Below are 22,090 nucleotides of genomic sequence, written 5' to 3' on the forward strand. Positions count from 1 at the left end.
AAATCGACCTAACATCGATGTTTAAAGGGTGCGATTTAGGCATATAGGTTACGGGTTCTTTTATCAATCAATTAACCCCTCAAATCATAACCATTTTCAGTAAGTTTAGCTTTGTTGGATTCGTTTTAACATACAAACACAGATCTATCATTTCTATACTAATCCAAACCTAAACGAACAAGTTCTCGATATAAACGTACCGTAAATGAGTCGAACTACGAACACGAGCTGGTCTTGTTGCTTTGGTTCGTCGCGACGATCTAGCACCAACGAGCTCGGGTCCTCGCCTTTGGATCTTGGTTCGGGTTGTGTGTGTTTTGGAGTGTGTGTAGAGATTAGGATGTATAAATGGATGGAATGGAAAGGATTGGGGTTTAAGGGGGTATTTATACTCCCTCAAGCCCATGGACCGAAGGCCCATATTTCCTTTTGGTCCATATCCAATCACATCTAATTATCCTACTAAGTCTTCATATTATGCTATTATTATTATCGTTCCACTAACTCGTTTATTTCACCCGACAAAATAATATATTAAATATTACTAATTTTCGGGATGTTACATCCTATTTATACCCATGTGGAACGCTTCCATTTTCTTCCTCCTTTACATGTGGGAATTCACTTTTCTTATTTCTTCAATATGTATACTTCCTCCATATTTTATATTTTCTATTACTTATTAAATCCTTATATCTTTCAAAGTTGATATCTTTGGCCTAAAATTAATATGGAATTTTCCGGAATGTTGCACTAGTCTCCAACAAAATCTTTGATCATAACTGTAATAGTATCCAAATAAACCAAAAATAAACAACAATAATAATAGCACACAGGAGCAATGAAAACTTACACCTTGCTAAAGAGAGAAGCTTTCCCATGTCTGCAATCTGCTACTAAATGAGTGACCAAAAAAAAAAAAACTTTTACCAGTCGTATCCCATTTTTTTCTATCTTTTAAATATAAAATATTCACACAGCCAGCAGGATCAGTATGTTTTTATATTTACATGTTCGTAGATCATAAGCATCAATTTTTTTAGTTATGTATTATTGTATTAATGCTCTAGTTGGTAACGGGTCAAACTGTTGAGTAAAAAAAAGGTGAATACAAACAAATCAAAATCTAACCTCAAAATTCTCATATTTCAATGCTCCTTGTATGTCATGAAATGTTGACAATAAAAGTTATTGCCCATAACTATGACTTTGACTTTGACTTTGACTTTTTACGAAAATCCACACCTATTCCACCAACCTTGAGTCTCTCCAATTTATTTATTTATTTTGCTATAACTGTATCTTCTTTTTGCACCAAGTTGAATTGTAATATTAAATCAAATGTAAAAAAGTTTTTTCTTTTTTTTTTGTCAGGGAAGTATTCTTCTTAGTGTGAGTTATAATGCTTTTGTGCAAAGAATTAAATTTTGTTAAATATAGAGCTAGTTTAGACGTGGGTATATGTGATTGTAGGTGGACTAAATTAAGGAATTTTGGAATGAATGCAAAACATGAATGCCGCAAGTACTTGTAATAATAGAAAAACTTTATGTACAATTAGAGAATCATGATCTTCTATACTGTATTTTTAAATATCCTAAGCTATTGATATAAAATTTATTATATGAAATCGTACCGTCGGACTAATAAGAGTACTGATAATAAAAAGAAAAAACCACAACCTGAATTTAATTATTCGATTAACATAATAAATCCAAACTATACAATACACAGCATGCCCACATATAAAACAATATACAATAATGCTCTACGAAACAAATTCTTGCATTAAAAAAATCTAGTTTATATGAAAACGTTACTAATCGGGTCAAATGGGTGATGTACCCTTTTTAATCTTATACAATACCCACCTGTTACAGATCGGAGTTACTCACTCATGGGTCAAGAAATAGTAGCCGTACCACGCGGCAACCGCCGCATCTCCAACGTCGTTGGCACCTGGGTTCAGGTTCCACACAACCGATGAGGAGCTTGTGATGCACTATTTGAGACGCAAGGCGGTTTAGTGTTTGGGTAAAGGAGAAAGGGTTATAAAGCTGCATAACCCTTGTAAGGGTATCCGGGAATTTGGTGGCCCACGATCAAGTCTCAGATCGATAATCAGACACAAATAAACGACTAACTCTCGTTTATATTAATCAGAAAATATAACTCAAAAAACTGATTACAAACCCTCAAACCCTAACTCGGTTTGACTCTTGATGAACCCTAACTTGGTTGCATCAACTACTTACTCTAATGTCTAACCATAACTCGACTTATATAGACTAACCAAACTTGCTAGCCAAGACATTACCAAATATATATTTACCCTAATAACTCTTGGGTTGGGCCTTACACTTGGGCCAAACAACAATTGTGCCGACAATCACCCCCCTCAATTGTTGTATCCAACTCACCCAACTCACCCCCTAATATCCTACTCGAAATTGGCGGATCTTCAACTTCATGATTGTCATCATTCTCTTGATTCTCCCTAAGCTTTTCTTGATCTCTTGCAATGTTCTTTGAGCTCTACCTAGCTTGAAGTAACACTTGCTTCGTTTGATCATTAGACACCTTCCCTTAGGCTTGAATCACTTTCTTGACCACGCGTTTAGTTTCTTGAGCACTCTTCTTAACTTTGAATTTTGGAACTTGGATCTTTGATTGAAATCTGACTCGTAACCGGCTTGTCTTCTTTCAGTCCAAACACTTTAAAGATCCCGACCTGCAAAATTCTTCATTCCAACAATAGCTCGTTTATTGGGACTTGTTATCTTGAGGCTAATCTTGTACAATCGGTCCTTGGTTCTTGTCACCTTCATCAAAGTTTACCTGTATCATCTTTAATTGTTAGCAAATCGTGTTTCATGTGAATCTCGCATCCACCTTCTGTTGCTTGACCAAGACTTATGATATTGCACTGTAAGCTCGGGATGTAGTAGACATCGGTCAACAGGCGCTGCTCCCCCGTATCGGTCAACAGGCGCTGCTCTCCCGTTTTCCCTTCAATTAAGACTGACCCTTTTCCCCGAATATCAATACAAGATTCATCTTCGAACTTCACCGTTCCCGTTTCTTATTCATTCAATTCATAAAAGTACGCTTTATTACCCGTCATGTGATTCGATGCTCCGTTGTCGAGATACCAAACATCTTTCTCCATCGGTTCGGTTTCGAAACGCTTTGGAATCACACCGTCTTCATTCAATAAAACTGCCTTTTGATCACCTTTTATTATAAATAAAGATGGATCAAAATAATCAACTTTGTTTAAACTAGATTCTTCCTTTTTCTTCATACGTTTCGGGCACATAGGCGCAAAGTGACCAAACTCATCACAACGGTAACACTGAACCTGTGATCTATCCTTTCTTCCCCTTTGACGATCATTGGTTCTTCTTTGACCCTTATGACTTGGTCCACGATCTTAACCACCTCGGTTTTCGCAACCATCTTGGTCCTCATCGTCTCGGTCTTGACCTCCAGTTTCACGGCCTCTTCCACGCCCCTGTGAACTAGGCCAACCCTTACCTTGGCTACCGGACTCATCATACGACTTGCCTTTGTATCTACCTTCCGATCGATTAAAAAGTAACTGGCCTTGTGAATTTGAAGCTCGTTTTCTCCCTCGCAGACATTCCTAAAATGCTTTAAGTCTTCCAATAGCATCTTCAAACATCAAACTATCGAGATCAACACTTTCCTCAATTGAGGCTACGAGTTGAAAGTACTTATCTGGAACCGCATCCAGTAACCTCTTCACCAAGACATCTTGCTCGAACACGTGACCTAGACTCGTTGCCTTTGAAACCATACTTGTTATTTTTCCTGCAAACTCGTCAACAGTCTCGTTTTCCGACATCTTGAGTTTCTCAAATTCACTTTTCAGAGTTAGCAGCCTTTTGAACTCGCTCGGCCCCGACATACCGTGCCTTCAAAGCCGTCCATATACCCCGGGCATTCTTGTATTGAGAAATCTGAAGAAGAATATCACCATCCACTACTTGAAACAAAAACGATCTTACCGTTTTATTCTTCTTCGCATCAATAACTGCACCCTCTTCCGGTTGAACAACATCCCATAGGTCTTGATCATCCAATATCGCTTCCACTACAATCGCCCATGTGATGTAATTAGTTCTATTCAACTTTGGAACTTGCAGTGAAATCCCCCCACTCGCTTTGGGTTGTATTACCGGTCTTTCTTCGTCACCTGACATTGACGTCGAACCTACTTGCTCCACTTCTTTGGAACAAATACAAACCAAACAGTCTGAACAACTTTTCAGAACCGAACCAACTTGCTCACTAAAATAAATCAAACCCTGGTTAAAAGCTAACTCGTTTAATCCAACTAAAAATACGAACTCTAAATTAAACCAACTTGTTCAACCCCGAGTAAAATCTTCTCAATGGTAAACCCAAACTTGTTAACCAATGAAATAAAACAAAATAAATAATAAACCAACTTTTTTTTTTACCTGAATTCCTCTTCAGCACCCAAATTAATGTTTACTTTTGTGTATCTTCAGTTTTTCCTTTAATTACAACTTACAAAAGGAATCCTAATATCCATCGCCTCCTTTCCTTCTTGAGTTTCAACCCAACGACAAAAGTCAACAAACCAAAGAAAGCAAAACCGTGCAAGAACCAAAGCAATTTTCTTCACTTCAACCTCTCGACTTTTCGTGACAAAGTGAATGTCCTTTTCTCTCGCAACGCGGGAAACAATTTTCCGCACAGCAAACTGATTGAAGCTTTGAATGAACCTGCTTGTTCTCCAAGTTCACCGCCCCGATTCGGAAACCCAACTTGGTTCCGCCGATGATAACTCCTCACGTAACCACCGCTCGCCGCCGCCAATTATCGATTTCTTAAACTTGGCTCTGATACCAATTCAAGTCCCAGATCGATAATCAGACACGAATAAACGACAAACTCTCATTTATATTAATCAGAAAATATAACTCAAAAAACTGATTACAAACCCTCAAACCCTAACTCAGTTTGACTCTTGATGAACCTTAACTTGGTTGCATCAACTTCTTACTCTAATATCTAACCATAACTCGGCTTATATAGACTAACCAAACTTGCTAGCCAAGACATTACCAAATATATAAAACCCTAATAACTCTTGGGTTGGGCCTTACACTTGGGCCAAACAATAGTTGTGCCAACACACGAGACCCGCGAAAATAAATCATAAACGGGTCAAAACCGGGTTAAATCAATGATTGCCACCATTTTAAAATGAAGCAATCTAATGACACAAGAGAGGTGGTCATTTTGAGAGGCCACCATTTTGAAGTGAGGCCGTACCCTAAACAATCGCCGAGCCAAGGATTGGGTCTAGGCCGGCCCTGAGTTTGATGTTGTTTTTATTTTGGAAGTAGATGTTAATAGGGAGATCTTAGTACAATAAAAAGCTAAGTATGATTCTCAATAATGACAATGTAATTATATTAAATATAAATCATGAAACTTAATATTTTTTATATTTGTGATCTTAAAGTGTTATACTAGATGCTTATTTTGGTGTCTAACTAAAACAAAGAATACAATACTACTAAAAAAACATAAGTTAAAATCCAAGGAGCGCCATATATTTGGAGTTTGCTTTTGGCCTACAAAAGCGTTAGACCACCTTGGTAAGATTGAGTAATTATATTTTGAACGAGAATGTGGATTAAAGCTAACATAAAAGTTATGATAATAGTATGATTACAAAGAAAGCATGAGACTTAATATTTTATGAAAATTATTATTTATTTTTATTACAAAGCTAGTATACATAGGGGTGGGATTTGGGCGGTTCAATTAACATATGGAGTTGCCACTACTAATAAAGGCAATTTCTTGTGAATGGTGATCCCAGTAGTCTCACTCATGTCTAAATCCTCAACCTTTTGGCCATCAGGCAACTTGAAATCAAACTTATGCACCAAACTAGCCAACACAAGCTCATTAACACTCATAGCAAACTGTATTCCAGGGCATTTCCTTCGTCCAGCACCAAACGGTGTCAACTCAAAATGAAGCCCTCTATAATCAACTGAACTATCCAAGAACCTTTCCGGCCGAAACTCATCAGGGTCCTCCCATAAAGAGGAGTCTCGCCCAACAGCCCACGCGTTGATCAGGACTTGTGTCCCAGCTGCGATATCGTAGCCCATTAGTTTAACATCTTGGGTGCATTCACGAGGAACTAGTAGCGGAAGTGGCATGTGCATTCGGAAAGTTTCTTTAACAACCGCTTTTAGATATCGCATTTGATCTAAGTCGTCCTCGGTGATCTTTGGTTTGCCCTTGGTCACTTCACATACCTCTTGTTTTAGTTTCTTCATTGCGTCCGGATTCCTTATTAACTCGCTCAGTTCCCACTCAAGAGTTGCGTAAGTTGAATCAGTCCCACCCGTGAACACATCCTACATACAAAACTTGAACATTAGTTACTAAAGTATAATAAATTTATATATCAGTCTCTTCGTATACATGGCATTTGCCTATTTGGGACTGGTTTATCAACAACAACAACAACCATACCCAATATAAATCCCACCAATAGCAAAGTTGTTAGCAGGGTCTGGGGAGGGTGGGATGTAGGCAAACCGTACCTCTGTCCCAAAGGATAGAGAGGTTGCTTCCAGAGAGACCCTGGCTCGAAAACCATATGCATGGGATCAATAATAATAGTGATATTAGTAATGAATACTAAATATGTGTTATAGTAATAATAGTGATATTAATAATGAACAGATCAATAATAGTGATATTATAATGAGTAGATCAGTATTAAATATGTGTTATAGTAATAATAATGATATTAGTAATGAACACGAGTAATAATAGTTGTACTAAACATGTAAACATATCAATAATAATAGTGATATTAATAATGAATACTAAATATGTGTTATAAATACTAATTTGAGGATAGTGTATTATAGTAATATGTCATTTTACACTCGAGATAAGGTAAGGAAACGGCGCCCCCCTACGATAGAATTATAATAAAAAAACTCTATGTTTCTCCTAAAAGTCCTTAGCTTTAATCCTACGTCTTTAAGAATTTCTATCCTCAACCACGTCCTCGGAGAGATGCAAATCTAGCAAATCATGCTTAATCCTCTCAGCCCAAGTTAATTTGGGACGTCCTCTATCCCTCCTCCCCTCTATACTAATAGTTTCTACAGATCGGACAGGAGCCGTCGTCTCTCTTCTCTTCACATGTCCAAACCATCTCAATCTCCCTTCTCTTATCTTATCTATGTGTTTACTGATAATTTTATAGTCTCGTAAACCATACTGTCATGACACCAAATTTTGATAAATATAAAATTCAATAGTTTGATGATTTTTAAAGCATGGTTGTTGAAATGATTACCAAGATAAGTGCTTTCAGAGTATCTCTTTGAAGAACAAAATTGGCATCCTGATCACTCTCGATTTCCAGCAGAATATCCACAAAATCTCTCTCTTTATCAACTTCTGATACTTGTTTTCTCCTTTCAACATGCTCCTGGATGACACCTTCAAGAAATGCATCAAATTCAGCCGCGATCTTGACCGCTCTAACATCATAACCATTGATACGATCCACCCATGACAACCATGGAATATAATCACCAACACTAAACACACCAAGTAACTCCACAAACTCCACAAACAACTCTTTAAACTTTTCTCCACCGTGCTTCCGCCCCAACGCCGCCCTACATATCACACCATTCGTTAAAGAAATCAACAACTCGCTTAGATTAACAACCGAAGAAGAAGAAGAAGAAGAAGAAGAAGAAGAAGAAGAAGAAGAACTAATCTTTCTGATCCTATCAATAATAATATCCGTCTCTTCTTCCCTCATTCTACGAAACGATTCGACTCTTTTCAAACTTAAAAGTTGGAGAACAACAATGCTTTTAATGTTTCTCCAATACTCTCCATAATCCGCAAATGCAACATCCCGAGCATTATACGAAAGTATGCTCGGGACGGTTGATTTTGCACGATTAACAAAGGTTAAATCATTTGTTTTCATGATTTCCCGGGATGCATGTGCCGAGGAGGCTACAACTACCGGTACACTACCGAAATGAAGCAGCATGAGAGGGCCGTGTTTATTGGCTAAGGCTTGGAGAGAGCGGTGCGGGCTTGGACCGAGTTGGTGGAGGTTTCCGATTATAGGAAGCTTCCATGGAGAAGGTGGTGATTTTTTTAGGGTTTTTGAAGGGGAGAAATACCATTTTGAGAGAATGGTGATGAGTGATAAAATGAAAAAGAAGACAGGGAGTTGATTAAAGAGGATTAACATGATTATTGTTGATTAAGTGAGAATTAATGGACAATGTGATGGTTAAGGCAGAAGGTGTATATATAAGCAGATGTTGGAAGGTGACGATTAAATTTGATTAAAAAGAGAAATTACTTTAGGGGTACTATTAATGTAGTTAAATATTGCATACATTAATTGTTTTATTTGTAACGAAGGTTTCTAATGGAACCGGTATAGGTCTTACCAAACCCAAATAGTTCTTAAACGAGTTATAACATCTTATTATATTAAAAATTAATATCACCAAATATTTGATATGAAAATACTATAAAATAGAGATATGATAAAATTAATATTCGATTTTTTCAACAAGAATAATTAAAAAACAATTATATAGTAAAAAAAATAAACGGGTCACGGGTCTCATAAACCCAGATAGCTTTTAAACGGGTTATAGCATCTTACTTATTTGTGAATCTCTTTCATCATCAAACCCTAAGATATATTATTAACTATCATACAATAACTAAATTAAAATGCAAAAAAGTATATAAATATTATAAATAAAAAATGTAAAGCAACCCCTGAATACGAGGATAAAAGCTAGTTATTAATAATATAAAGAGTTAAGTGCTATTTTAGTACTTGTGGTTTGTCTAATTACGCAACTTTAGTACCTTTTTTGAATCTATTGCAAATGGCTACTTCACTTTTCTAAAACTTGCATTTTAGTACTTTTTTCTAACTCCGTCTATTTTTATCCGTTAAGTCAGGGGTAATTTAGTATTTTCTTAATTCTTTTCTTTTCTTTATATTTTCTCTTCTTGAAGTAAAAGGGGAAGGTGTGTTTAGAAAAAAGGAAATTTGTCCATCACAATTTTTTTAATTAAACCCACATCCAAGCATCAATTATGCAAACACTCTTTTCCAACAAGGTAACCGCCACCACACAGCTACGGAACCACCACCACTATGTAATTCCGGCAACAAAATTTCCGGTGACCATTGTACAGGCCCGGCAAGGGGCGGCAATGGTACTAATACTAATGACAGGAGGAAACAACCGTAGACCACCGCGACTTCCACCGCATCTCACACCACCCGAAGTAAACGACCATCATTAAACAACCACACAAATCTAATCTGAATTTCTAGAAACCCAATCGATTTGCCGGCAACTCGTCAACCCCCGTCAAAATTGATATATATATACACCCCACACCACTATAATCGACCATAAACCCGCAAATTCCATATCTGAAGGGGGCGATGGTGGCTAGCAGATATGAGGAACTACGGATAGGGTAGCGTCCGATGGCTTTAGATGCAAAATCGGGGCGGCGGTGGTTTTTGGTGTTGGCGGTGGTGGTTTTCGATAGTGTTTGGGTGGTCTTCAAAGGTAGCGGCGGTCTTTGGTGGAGGGGTGGTTTTTGATAGGCTTCAATTGTTGGAATGTTGGTTCTCAAACTTCAAGTTAGACGTAGGATTTAAAAAAATATATATTTATTCCTTTTATTTTTGTTTTCTAAGGGGAAGGCCAATAAAAGAAAAGAAAATAAAAGAATTAAGAAAATAACAAATTTATCGAATTACCCTTGCCTTAACAAACAAAAATAGACGGAATTAGAAAAAAGTACTAAAATTGCAAGTTTTAAAAAAGTAAAGTAGTCATTTGCAATAAATTCAAAAAAGATACTAAGGTTGCGTAATTGGACAAACCACAGTTACTAAAATGACACTTAACTCTAATATAAAAGACGCATTTACATCTTTATTTACACACACTTAATGGATTATTATGTTAACCTGGTTTTGATTTAACAACAATGTGTTTGATCAATAAGAGCAATATAACGTCACAAATGATATAAAGATTATACGTGTGTAACAATATGAAAATGCTTTTAAGTTTTAGGTACGGTTTTATATCTCAAATTACCATTTGACTTGAGGCATACAGGTTGCATCTAGAACAAATGTTTTTGTTTTTTGTTTGGATGCAGGTTTTTATATGGGTAGGGCATAACATCATACTTGGTCTCCTTGCTCATTTTAATAACTAAAACAAGTAATGACTCACATAGCTTATGTAAATAATATTATATATACTAGGATAATGTGATACACGAGTGGTTAAAAAGTAAAATAAAAAAGTTAAATTTACTTTTTAACATATCTTAAGGATCTATAAATAATTTTCCTAAAATACATAGATTAGTAAGAATAATTTGTATTTGCATTTTAAAAGTAATAAAATGGAAGGTTGTGAATATATATACCAATTAAAAGAAAGAGAAGACTAACATCAATTCATCCTGGTTGAGCTGGTAAGCCATGAACATTTCAAAGCAAGGTGTTGAGTTCAATTCCAACAACAACATATTTTTCATTTATCATTAAGGGAAAATTATAAAAATGAAAACTAGTACACTTGGATTTGTATGGACCAACCCGAAAAGGAAGACCCCATTATTGGAGAGAGATTTCATTTTGTCCTCGTAAATAAAAATTTCCAAAAATTTTCCTTATAAACACGTCTTTGACGACATGTTTGGTCTCAACGTGTCTTTTGCGAAAAGTTTGGTCTTAACGCATCTTTCCCGACCCGTTAGTCTTCAACGTGTCTTTCATAGCATGTTTGGCCTCTTAATTGTTTTTTTAATATTACATTATTATAATTAATTTTACGCATATTTGTTTTTTTAATAATTTTTAACGTAAAATTTTATAAAGTTCCAAATATATCGTTGAGACGTGTTTATTTTTATCTACGTGTTGGCATAAACTTTACTTAAAACCGAGTTTCGTCAAACTTTTTTAAACATTTATTGAACATTTCAACATAAATTTGACACGACTTAGCTTTGAATAAAATTATGAAAACATGTAAATAAATATAAAGACGTCTCAATAACATATTTGAAATTATATATAACTTTATATATTAAAAGTTATACAAGAAAAAAACAAATACGGGTAAAATTAGTTATTATAATGTAGTATTAAAAAATAAAAACAAACGAGGCCAAACACGTCGTGAAAGACCATTAGAGGCTAAAAGGTCGTGAAAGACGCTCTTGGTGGCAAAACATATCGTGAAAGACGTCTTAAGCCCAAACATGTCATTAAAGACGCGTTGAGACTAAACATATCGTCAAAGAGGCCAAACACGTCGTAAAAGACGCATTAGAGGTTAGCAGGTCGTGAAAGACACGTTTGATGGTAAAGAAGGTCGTGAAAGACGAGTTAAGCCGAAACATGTCGTGAAAGACACATTGAGACCAAACATATTGTCAAAGACGTGTTTATAGAGGACATTTCTGAAAACTTTTATCTATGGGGACAAACTGGAATCTCTCTCTATTAATGGGACATTTTGGGAATTTCTCCATTCATAAATGTGCTTTTATCGGAGTAAGGTTCTGCTTTTACTCTAAGAAATCAAAATTTTCAGAAGTGTCACGTCGAAACACGTCTTGATGACATATTTGGCCTCAAAAAACGTCTTCACGACCTGTTTGGCCTCCAAATGCTTCTTTCATGACTGGTTTTATAATGTGAGAAATAATAAGTCGGTAATGAATTCAACACTAATTTTATTACCGTAAACAACCCCCCCCCCAAAAAAAAACCCCAAACGATAGATTCTTGGCATTCCCAATATAACCATTTACTTAGCGAGTATTCTAATTTTATATAATTAGAAAAAAACGACTGGTCTATGGTTATTTTTGTTATAACAAAATAAATAGTTGATTAATAATACATAATAATAGTCATAGCTTTTACTAATCTTACTTAGTTTATAAATTTTCTTTTTAATTTGCTTCTGATGGCTTAACTATTCAAATATGTTTTCTGAAACTAGTTTTCTTTAACAATTTGTAGTGTCTATCATCCAGGGGCGGATCTACATATACAGGTGTGGGTTTAAGAGAAATAACTAAGTTTCGGATTTTATATCAAACACCTGTATAAAATATGAGAGTGAATCCATATATAAACGGTGAGTGAATCCATACACAAACTGAAACCAAGTATATTGGTAAACACCTTGTGTTTCCTATTATGGGAACCCAGGTTTGATTTCCGCTTTGACCATGCTTTTTTTAGCTAGTATCTCCAGTGTTTTTTTTAAACATATCTTATTCTTGAATTCTCAAAAATTATTTACGAGAGAAAAAAAATTATGGTACCAATTAATATTCTTGAAAATAATGGATATAAAATGGTGGCTTGTGGTTAACTATTACATAAAAAATTGCATATTATAGGTTTCATCCTACTTGTACGGGAATGGGAATGATAGTTGATGATGCAAAGAAATTGGAGTAGTTTTTGTGTTCTGATTGCACCTCTGATAATGATGCCAAAGGACCACTGAGTTCTTTCCTGGTATTATCGTCTACCGAGGGCAAGATGAGATTCCGTCTCATTTATTTCTAATCTTTTGTCTTTAAAGACGGAAATTTGTTTATTTGGCCTAAATGTGAAACTGTTGTTGATATCTTTTATGGTCTGATGATTATTTTGACTTGATCAATGACACAACCACCATCGTCATTCCAACTCCATCGAACCTAACGGCTAACACAACCGCCATTGCCTGGCAACCACCTCTGCCGTGCTGCCCTCCGCCTCCCCTTGACTAGGGTTGAGCACGGTTCGGTTCGGTTATTAGGCGAAACCGAAGTAATCGGTTATTTGAATATGCAAACCGTTCGGCTTCTGATTTTTCGATTTTCAGTTTTTCGGTTTCAGTTCGGTTATTTTCGGGTTTTTTTCAATTATGTGTTGACATTGCAAAAAAAAAAAATTAAAAAATGAAAATACATATTTTAAGCTTGTATAAGAACGTGTTAAAGTACCACAGTCCACATATATATCGAATTCAAAAAACAAAAATAGGAATGTCTTAGGTGGAACTATACGAATACAAAGTTGCTAAATTGAATTTAAAAATTAAAGGAAATTGGATTTTAATAATCCCAACTTTTTGTTATTGGCCAGTAATAATCTCAACTTTGTTTATTCCCACCAGTGGTCCTAAATTTAAAAAAGTTGGCTCTCAATGATCTTCCGTTAAAAAAACCTAATGGCGTTAAGTTTTTTTCCGAATTTCAAACTGATTTTTTAGTGTTTTTGATCAGAAGAAGGATACGGGTCGATTGATGTAAAACTTAGCACGAAACGATACTCCAAACAGCTTAATTTTTGTTAATTCGAAGTTCAAACACCCGATTTGAAGGACTAATCAAGCCATTTGAAGCATATTTCGAGCTAAGTTTTACGTTAATCGACTCGTTTCCTCCTTCCGATCAAAAGCCCTAAAAAATCAGTTTGAAATTTAGAAAAAACTTAACGCCGTTAGGTTTTTTTTAACGGAGGACCATTGAGAGCCAACTTTTTTAAATTTGGGACCACTGGTGGGAATAAACAAAGTTGCGATTATTATTGGCCAACAACAGAAAGTTGGAATTATTAAAATCCAATTTTCTAAAATTAAAAATCATTAAAAGTTTAGTCCCGATCTTTATTCATCATCTTATTTATTTATCTTAAAAGTTTAGTTCATTCCTCATCATCTTGATAATCTTTATCATCATCAATCGGTTCGGTTTTTTCGGCTTTTTAAAAATGGATAATCGAATCGAAACCGAAATTTCGGTTTTTCAAAAAAAAAACAAAAACTTAACGTCGGTTAATGCTTCGGTTCGGTTTTTTTTGGTGTGGTTGTTTCGGTTAATTCGGTTTTCTGCTCACTCTTACCCTTGACCATTCAGTCCTTCATGATAAGCTTATATTTCATGTATATTAGATGTTTTGATTCGAATTTTTTTTGTTTATTTGTTAAAATTAGAATTAGAAAGCATGAATGCAATTATGTTGAAATTTGTTAATTGATATAGATAATTAGTTATGTGATAAAGCTTAACCGACCCAAACCTTTGAACCGACCTAAACAGTAAACTCATTTGAAAAAAATTTCTGAACACGCCGTTGCTATCACCTGCGTCCATATTTTCTCTCATCCACAATGAAAACCGAAACAAATCCAAGCCAAATAATTATTAGTGTATATGTACTAATAACGACAATGTACCATGTATATACTATATGAGAGAGTTGCGCATGCTACCTAATATTCTCTATTATCAGTCTATCACGTATTAATAATATTTCTTGGTAATATTATAAGAGAGTTACAGCTGGTTTATGGCTTTATTAGTCTATCAAGAATACTTAAGTAAGATTAATTAAGCATCATTTTAGAATATCCTAAGCATCAAAATGCATTTAACTATCTAATTATGGTAATACGATTATAATAATATGAGTTTCGTCCATTATGTGTTTTCTTTGTAGTCCATTTATTCAAAAGCACGAGTAAGCTGATAATACGTGTGTGTGTATACTCAAATAAAAACTTATAATGTTTTGTCAGTTGTCACTCTTACATTAATCCATAATAATCCTTACAACTTTGAAACTAATTAAATCCTTATAATCATTCATTACCATTTATTTGTTAATGGATAAGTATTGGTCCATGGGGGTATACATTCAAGCTCTTAAACTCTACGGACGCACTACATTATCTACTTTACTCCATTTCACTCCACATCACCTAAGAAAATTGTTTAACCCCTATTTACCTTTCTTTATTTAATTTAAAATTGATTCTTAAAAAATTATTATTATGTGTGTGTGTGTAGAAAATTTTAAAACGTGTTAACATTTTAACCCACTTTGCATTTAGCGCCCCTTAACCCATGAAGAGAGTTGTATATCAGTATACCACTCGTTAACTCTTGTCAACTCAGCTTTAACGTTCTGAACGTTAAGGTATATTCATGGGCCTAATAAACTAATTTCAAGAACGAAAGCAACTTAATAAATACTTAATTGTATTATAGATGACTATTTTTGAAATTTTTAATTTTATAAAACTTATATATGATAAAAGATTTCAAAATTTATACTAATCAATATCACAAGGATTTGATTTAAATCCGGTATTTTCTGGTGTATAATAATTAATAAACAATGCGTTTAATGCAACATTAACACTCTGTTCCTGAGAGAAAAGAAAGGAAAGGAAACTAAGAGAGAAAAGAAAGGAAAAGAGTGATATTATTTCATGTTCCTTAGTTTAATGGAAAGGAAAAGAAAGTATACATTTTATGTGTTCCCTAGTAGAAAGGAAAAGAAAGGAACGTTATAACTTTACCATTATACCCTTAAAATTAAAATAAGAAACACATTGCTTTCAATTATCTATTACTCGTTTGTGGTTATGCTCTCCAGCCTTTGAGTCCCAAACTAGCTAGTCTCCAGAGTGTGTGTGTACTGACCTGATTACCATCTGAAATGTACATGCATTAAGTTTATCCAAAAAAGCCTTTTTGTTGGTGGTTCTAACCTGTTATTTGGGACACCTGCAAATGATAAGCAAATGAGTTAGTTTGTCATTCATTTACAGATAATGCGTTTCTAAAACTGCAATAGTTAGATATTAGTTCGGAACATATTTATTTCATATGCATATATATGGAGAGCACTGAAGACAACATATCACATGAATGGTGAACTTTTAGATACTAGTGTTTGACCCTATTACTTGAATCCATATTTATCTTTCGAATTCAGATGCAACTTTTTACATCTGAGCATAAAGCAATCAATTAATAGAGCATATATATATATATTATAGCCAATTTATTACTAACAAACCAAAGAAAACAGAGCTCACAGCCCAGCCAAAAACCGACTGGACTAACCCTAACCACAGTCAACCCTAATTCTAATCCTAATTACACAAAATCATCTACACATGTGTCCTAGAAACGTAATCACATTCCAAATCAAACCAAATCTTTTCAAAATTGGGTCAACTAAACTCCGATTCCAAATCCGAACCACGACACAAGTTCAATCTACATATCTAACCACAAACAATCAAAACACAAAGTTTCAGATCTAAAACAAATTGCTCACAAGAAAACAAAGTGAAATTAACTTCAGTAGTATACCTGATAAGAACGGGCATTGAGAAGCTGATGTGGCATGTGGGTATGCTTGGGGCATCGAGTACTTTGATGATGAACAATGGCTTCACTTTGGATAACATTAGAAAAAGAATGAAACATTTAACAAGATGAGGGTAGTATAGTAATTGTAACTTCTTTATTTCTTTTCCCCTCTGTTTCCGTCCAATTTGGAAAGAAAGAAAACACCATCAGTTTCCTCTCAATTTCATTTCCATTCAATTCCTTTCCATCCAAAAAAATCTCTATAACACCCATTTCCTCGTGATTCTTTCCACTTTCCTTTCTCTCTATAACTTGACTCAGGAGTAGACCGTAAATGTAGTATACAAAGACACCATTACTAATTTATGATTATTATTGTATTGTTTGTTGTTTTACTTTTATAATCGTAATGTTACTTATTAATAACTAATAATCATCTATTGTATTTATCTTTATGATTATCAATATAATGAACTTTTATTGTTTGTATACTATCTTTTCCTGGAACACCATATGGTACATTAACCAAAACAATAGCAAATATATGAAATATAGTAGCGTATTAGTGTATTTTTTTAATTGCTTTAAATACTAATTTACAGCTGTTATCATTTAATATTGTATGATAAATTTTATTATTTTTTTATTTTGCTTAATTATTAAATATTTTTCATATCAATTTCCCATATAGTATACTAGGTTAGATCTCGTGTTCCACACGGGTGGAAATTAATAAAAATAAATATCATTACATGTAATACATAAATTCAGTTATTTCATATAATACTTTTTATTTATAACTTTTATTTTATATTCATTTAAATCAAATTATAACTTTAAGGTTTAAAATTGAATTACATGTATAAAAAAAATAAAAGATTTATATAGTCAAACTTTTGTTATTGATTTAAATGAATATAAAATAAAATTAATGAAGAATTTTATATTGAATTGTAAAATGTTAAATATTAGTCTTTCTAAAGTCATATGAATAGATTAATATAATTTTATAATGGTAGTTAAATGAAAAATAATGGATATAGGATTATATGCATTTAATGAATTGTTATACATTTTAATAAATGTTAATTAGGTGGAAAATGTATTTAAAAGAATTGCTTATGTGGAATCCAATGTAGACACTCTATAATGATGCCATATGAAAAAACCATCTTTTTAGATTAGATTAGATTGGATTATATTAGATTTGATTAGATGTGACTCAAGCTAGTATCCATATGATGTTTAATACATAAATAGTTATCATGTGTGAAACCTATAATTTATAAGTCTTTGTCGAGTCCTTTCCATCATTTACTAAATTTGGTCGAATCATTTTCATAACATAACTATGGTAGGATTGGTAGCCTAAGACTTTTTCAAATTTATTTTAAAAACATTTTTATGTTTTTATAAGACACTAAATTGATGCGTTCATGCATGTTTAAAATAAAAACTATTTTAACAGGTAAAATTGTCTTTGGTCCATTCATATTTTTAATTAATATTTACATTTTGATACCCTTCTTACTACACAATTTTTAATATTTTAAATAGTACTTACAATATTATCCAATTCATAACCGGATCAGACAACGAACTGGTCGGGCAGGTCGAACGGATTTTTTGCTTAAAAAATGCTGGAAAACAGATTTTTCAAAAACAAAAATTTTTAAATAAAACCGGTTCAACCGGTCCAGTTTTCTGGTCGAACCGACCGGGTTTCTGAGAGCCGAATGAACTGTATAGAACCGGACCAGTCGGTGAACTGAATCCCAGTCGAACCGGTTCAACCGGCCTGTCTGGTCCTGTCTCAACAACATTGATATTATCTTTTCATCTTCACTCATATAAATCTTTTAATTTCCTTTCAAAAACAACTTTCCCTATGATTTTTAAAATATCATAGCATTCTCTTTCATGATTTTTTTTAAACATCTACATCATAAAAGCAGACGTTTTATCCACTTTAATTTGAATATGGTATTATTATAATTTTCTTATTAATGAACTACAAATTGCATGATTACCGGTATGTATTATCCGTCACATCACGCGAGCACCCATCACACATGCAATTAGTACAAAAGACAATTTTACTTATATTACATAACCGTAGACCATAAAGTCTTAATCTTAAAGTAGTAATAGATAGAATATATCATCAGAAAAACTAAATCTATCTCTATCTTCTCTATATATACTAAGAGCACCTCCAACGCGTACCAGCAAACCGAGATCCGGATGACCCGGTGGAGCGCGGCCGAGGAGGTCACAGACAAGGAAGTGTTATGCAGATCAAGTCCGACAACCTGGTCTGGAGAAGCAGAGGGGAGGGTGGATGGGTCACAAGTCCACCACTCTCACATACATATACTTATATATGATAAGTTTGAAACAAGTATGATTCAAACTCACCCATAAGAGAATTAGACACATCCAAACAAACTTATGGAAGTAAGTTAGGGTCGCCATTGAATCATGCACTTTGGACTTAAGATTAGTTTGCAAGAAAGATTAGCATAACTTCACATGTGAATTAACACATAAGGTCCTTGATTAGTATGCTCATGCTGTATGCTACACCATATGCTCAATATATAAGTTTTTTAATCATATAAGCCACTCAAGGGTGGTTTTCCTGTTGCCCATTTCTAGTTCATCAGCATGTTGGGCTGTTTAAAACTTTGGTTTGTTCGGGCTTGTTTATTCTTGGTTTGAGCCTGGCACATGTCGTTATGAGTTGATTAGATGCACATGTCGTTATGGGTTGATTAGTTATAAACATGGTGTCCATGAACAAAGTTAAGGCGTGTTCGTTTTATGGAATTCGTAGAAATTGGAATTTAAATCACATGACATGGTGTGCTCGGTTGGGTAGGGAAATAGTTTGAATTTTAAACTAATTCCAATTAGATCTCATGTTCGTTAGAACCTCAAGAATCCGTTCACTTTCAAAAATAAAGTTCAAAAAAGCACTAGAGTGTTCAATTTGGTGAGTCGTAACAGGCTTCGGGTCTAAATGGGTTTCAGATCGGCATGGGTTCGGGTCAGATCAGGTTCGGGACAGGTTTCAGGTGAAGGCGTGTTTCGGATCGAATCGAGTTTCAGCCTGGAATGGGTCTCGGGTCGGAACAGGTCTTGGGTCATAACGGGTTTTGAGTCTGCATGGATTCAATTTGGAAAGGGTTCGGGTCGGAAAGCATTTCAGGTTGGAAGAGGTTTCGGGTCGGAACTCGTCCCATCCTGAAACCTGTCTAGACTCAAAACCCATAAACCTGCACCGGCCCGAAACCCGTCCCGACTCAAAACTCGTTCATACCTGAAACCCGTTCCGACTCGAAACCATTCAAAGCCGACCCCTTTCCGATGTAAATTACGAACCTGGCCCGACCCGAACCAAAGTAACTTTTTTGACCCATTCTGATCTGAACCCGCCCGACTCAACTCATTTGTTAGTCTTTATTGGGGGGTAGGAGGGGAATTTCAATTCCATCAACAAGTTTATCAATCAACACATTATGGATTTTCCAAAAAAGCCATTCCATTTCCAATTCAAATTTCTTTTAAAAAATTATGCGAACCGAACCTTAGTATCGGTTCCTTGAATCATAGAGTTAAAAGATCGTACATGGGCCACGCTCATCGAGTTTAACCAAAAGTTCTGATGATAATCTAAACTTCTTTGATATCAATCGCTATCGGCCACGCTAACACTATATGATTACAACTAATATACACTTCAATAACAATATAAAACTTTTAGTAACTTTATAAACACTTAGCATGCATCAAAAAACCGCAATCGAGTCAATTCATAATTCATAATATTTACTATCCTCCCAACAAAGCTTTAATCCCATTGTCGCAAACAACAAACTCATCTGAGACACCTAAAGCCGGCAATAACCACTCTGCCAAATAAGAAACTCTATCCCCAAACTTCCGTTCCTCATCTAAACGTCTCACAACAATCCGTCGTGTAACAAACGACTGCCATGTTAACGGCATATACTCCTGGTACCCGCCCTTTAAACCCCCTGAAACCCGGGCCGAATACAAACTTTTAACTTGTGAAACCGTTTTTGTAGCTAAAACGATCATCGAATGCAGTCCCACGAGTTTCTTCAACTCTTGAACAACAGTTTCAAACACGGTTTGAACACCAATCTTTTTCCTACTAGGGTTCTGTTGGGGTAAAGACGAGAAGCCACGGTCAATTGACTGAAACGCCCTATGTTATCGATCATAAGAATATAAACACCATTGCCCGTGAGTTTATAGTTTAACCCCTTCAAAGCGGAAAGAAACTCAAAACTATCATAACATCGCGTGTATAAAAACCGTCTCATACACTCGTTAAACACGTCACTCTCATCACACTCAGTTTGAGAATCTTTAGCTTTATGCATTGTACCGGCTTCGGTTATTCTCAGTTTCAGAATCTGAGAAAGACGGTGGATGTCAAACCGACAATCCAAGTCAAAGAATAATATAGTATGTTCCAAACCACCATATTGCACGCCATTTCGGTTTTTGGAAGAATGCAGTTAACTGCCACGTGGAGCAAGATCTCGGTTTTGGCTGAAGGAGACGGGCCTGTGATCTCAAGGATGGTGTTGACACCCAGGGGCACCCTGTGAAGGGGAGGTGGTAGGTGTAACAATGGTCTGTCTTTAAGAACTCTGGTAAGCATTTGTTTTGCGGTTTCATCACTGCTTATCCATGTTTTAGCCATTTTTACTGCCAATTGGTCAAATTAAAGTGAATCAATGCACTGAAGTGAAATGAGCTTAAACACCAGGTTCCACCGTTACTGAACCCGGTTTACAAAAAAAAGGAATCAAACTGAAACCAAATTAACCAAACTGAATTACAAAATAGATTTTTGGTTCGGTTTTGAACCAGAACCGAACTGATAGTTCGGTTTTATGTTTCACATAATATGAATTCGGTTCAAAACGAATAGCAAATAATTGATTATGTAAGTTTTGTTATTTAGCCTGATCCAATTACAATTTTAGTCTAATCTAAGTTAGTTAAAATGATTTTTTTTTTTAATTAAATTAAAAGTTGTTCAGTTTATTCAGTGGAAAGCGAATACCTGAACTCGGTTCGGTTATGTTTTTGGTTGAGACAGAAAAGATCTTCAAACCGAATAAACTGAAAACCTAACCAATGCATTTGCTTTAAAATGATCATCAGGAACGCCATGCAAAGAAATTATACAACTAAAACGGAACCCTAATTGTTCAACAGTATATATGAAGTTTAATCGATCCAAGCCCCAATATAAAAAATTTCATATTGTTGTATGAAATTGAAAGTGAGTGATAGCAATGAACCTGTTAAAGGATAGATTAGTCCGTATTCTTGTATTTCTTCGCCACAGTGACGACGGCTCATCCCAGCAAAACACGTGAGTAAATTTTTTGAATGACGGACTAATAAAGACCGGCAAATGACCACCTCATACACTCAAATAGCAGAAGATCGTTTTTTGTTTCATGGAAATCCGGGAGCTCGAAAGCCCACTACTATAAAACCCGGTTAGCGTCAGATAAAAACAGTAAGCCTTATAGTCTTTAGCCCAAATCCTTACTTCACTTTTAATGTTAATTGAGCTAAAGCTCGTTGGCTATGAGTAAAATTTAGATGCGAATTTAAATATATTATTGATGTGCCTATGAATCTCTGATGTTCAAATTGTTTGTTGTCGAGAAGGTCCCCGTCGTTATGGGGACGTGGCAGCGATTTTCTAGCTATCTGGCGTTATTCG

The 22,090-nt window shown here is 34.9% G+C and overlaps 2 pseudogenes across 1 annotated transcript; both read right to left on the reverse strand.

The window, feature by feature from the left end:
* Positions 1-5,822: 5,822 nt before the first annotated feature.
* On the reverse strand, positions 5,823-8,317 carry LOC143582596 (3-beta-hydroxylase pseudogene; annotated as a pseudogene). The gene is made up of 2 exons (XR_013143998.1): positions 7,394-8,317; positions 5,823-6,434 (listed from the first exon to the last, which is right to left on the reverse strand). The product of XR_013143998.1 is annotated as a 3-beta-hydroxylase pseudogene (transcript).
* Positions 8,318-20,020: 11,703 nt separating this feature from the next.
* Positions 20,021-21,088, reverse strand: LOC143582587 (DNA repair protein XRCC2 homolog pseudogene; annotated as a pseudogene).
* Between the last annotated feature and the right edge of the window lie 1,002 nt (positions 21,089-22,090).

Source organism: Bidens hawaiensis, unplaced genomic scaffold (assembly GCF_021521415.1).
Source record: "Bidens hawaiensis isolate Kalapana, Puna unplaced genomic scaffold, B.hawaiensis_p1.1 tig00031794_1, whole genome shotgun sequence".
In the NCBI taxonomy this organism is placed as follows: domain Eukaryota; kingdom Viridiplantae; phylum Streptophyta; class Magnoliopsida; order Asterales; family Asteraceae; genus Bidens; species Bidens hawaiensis.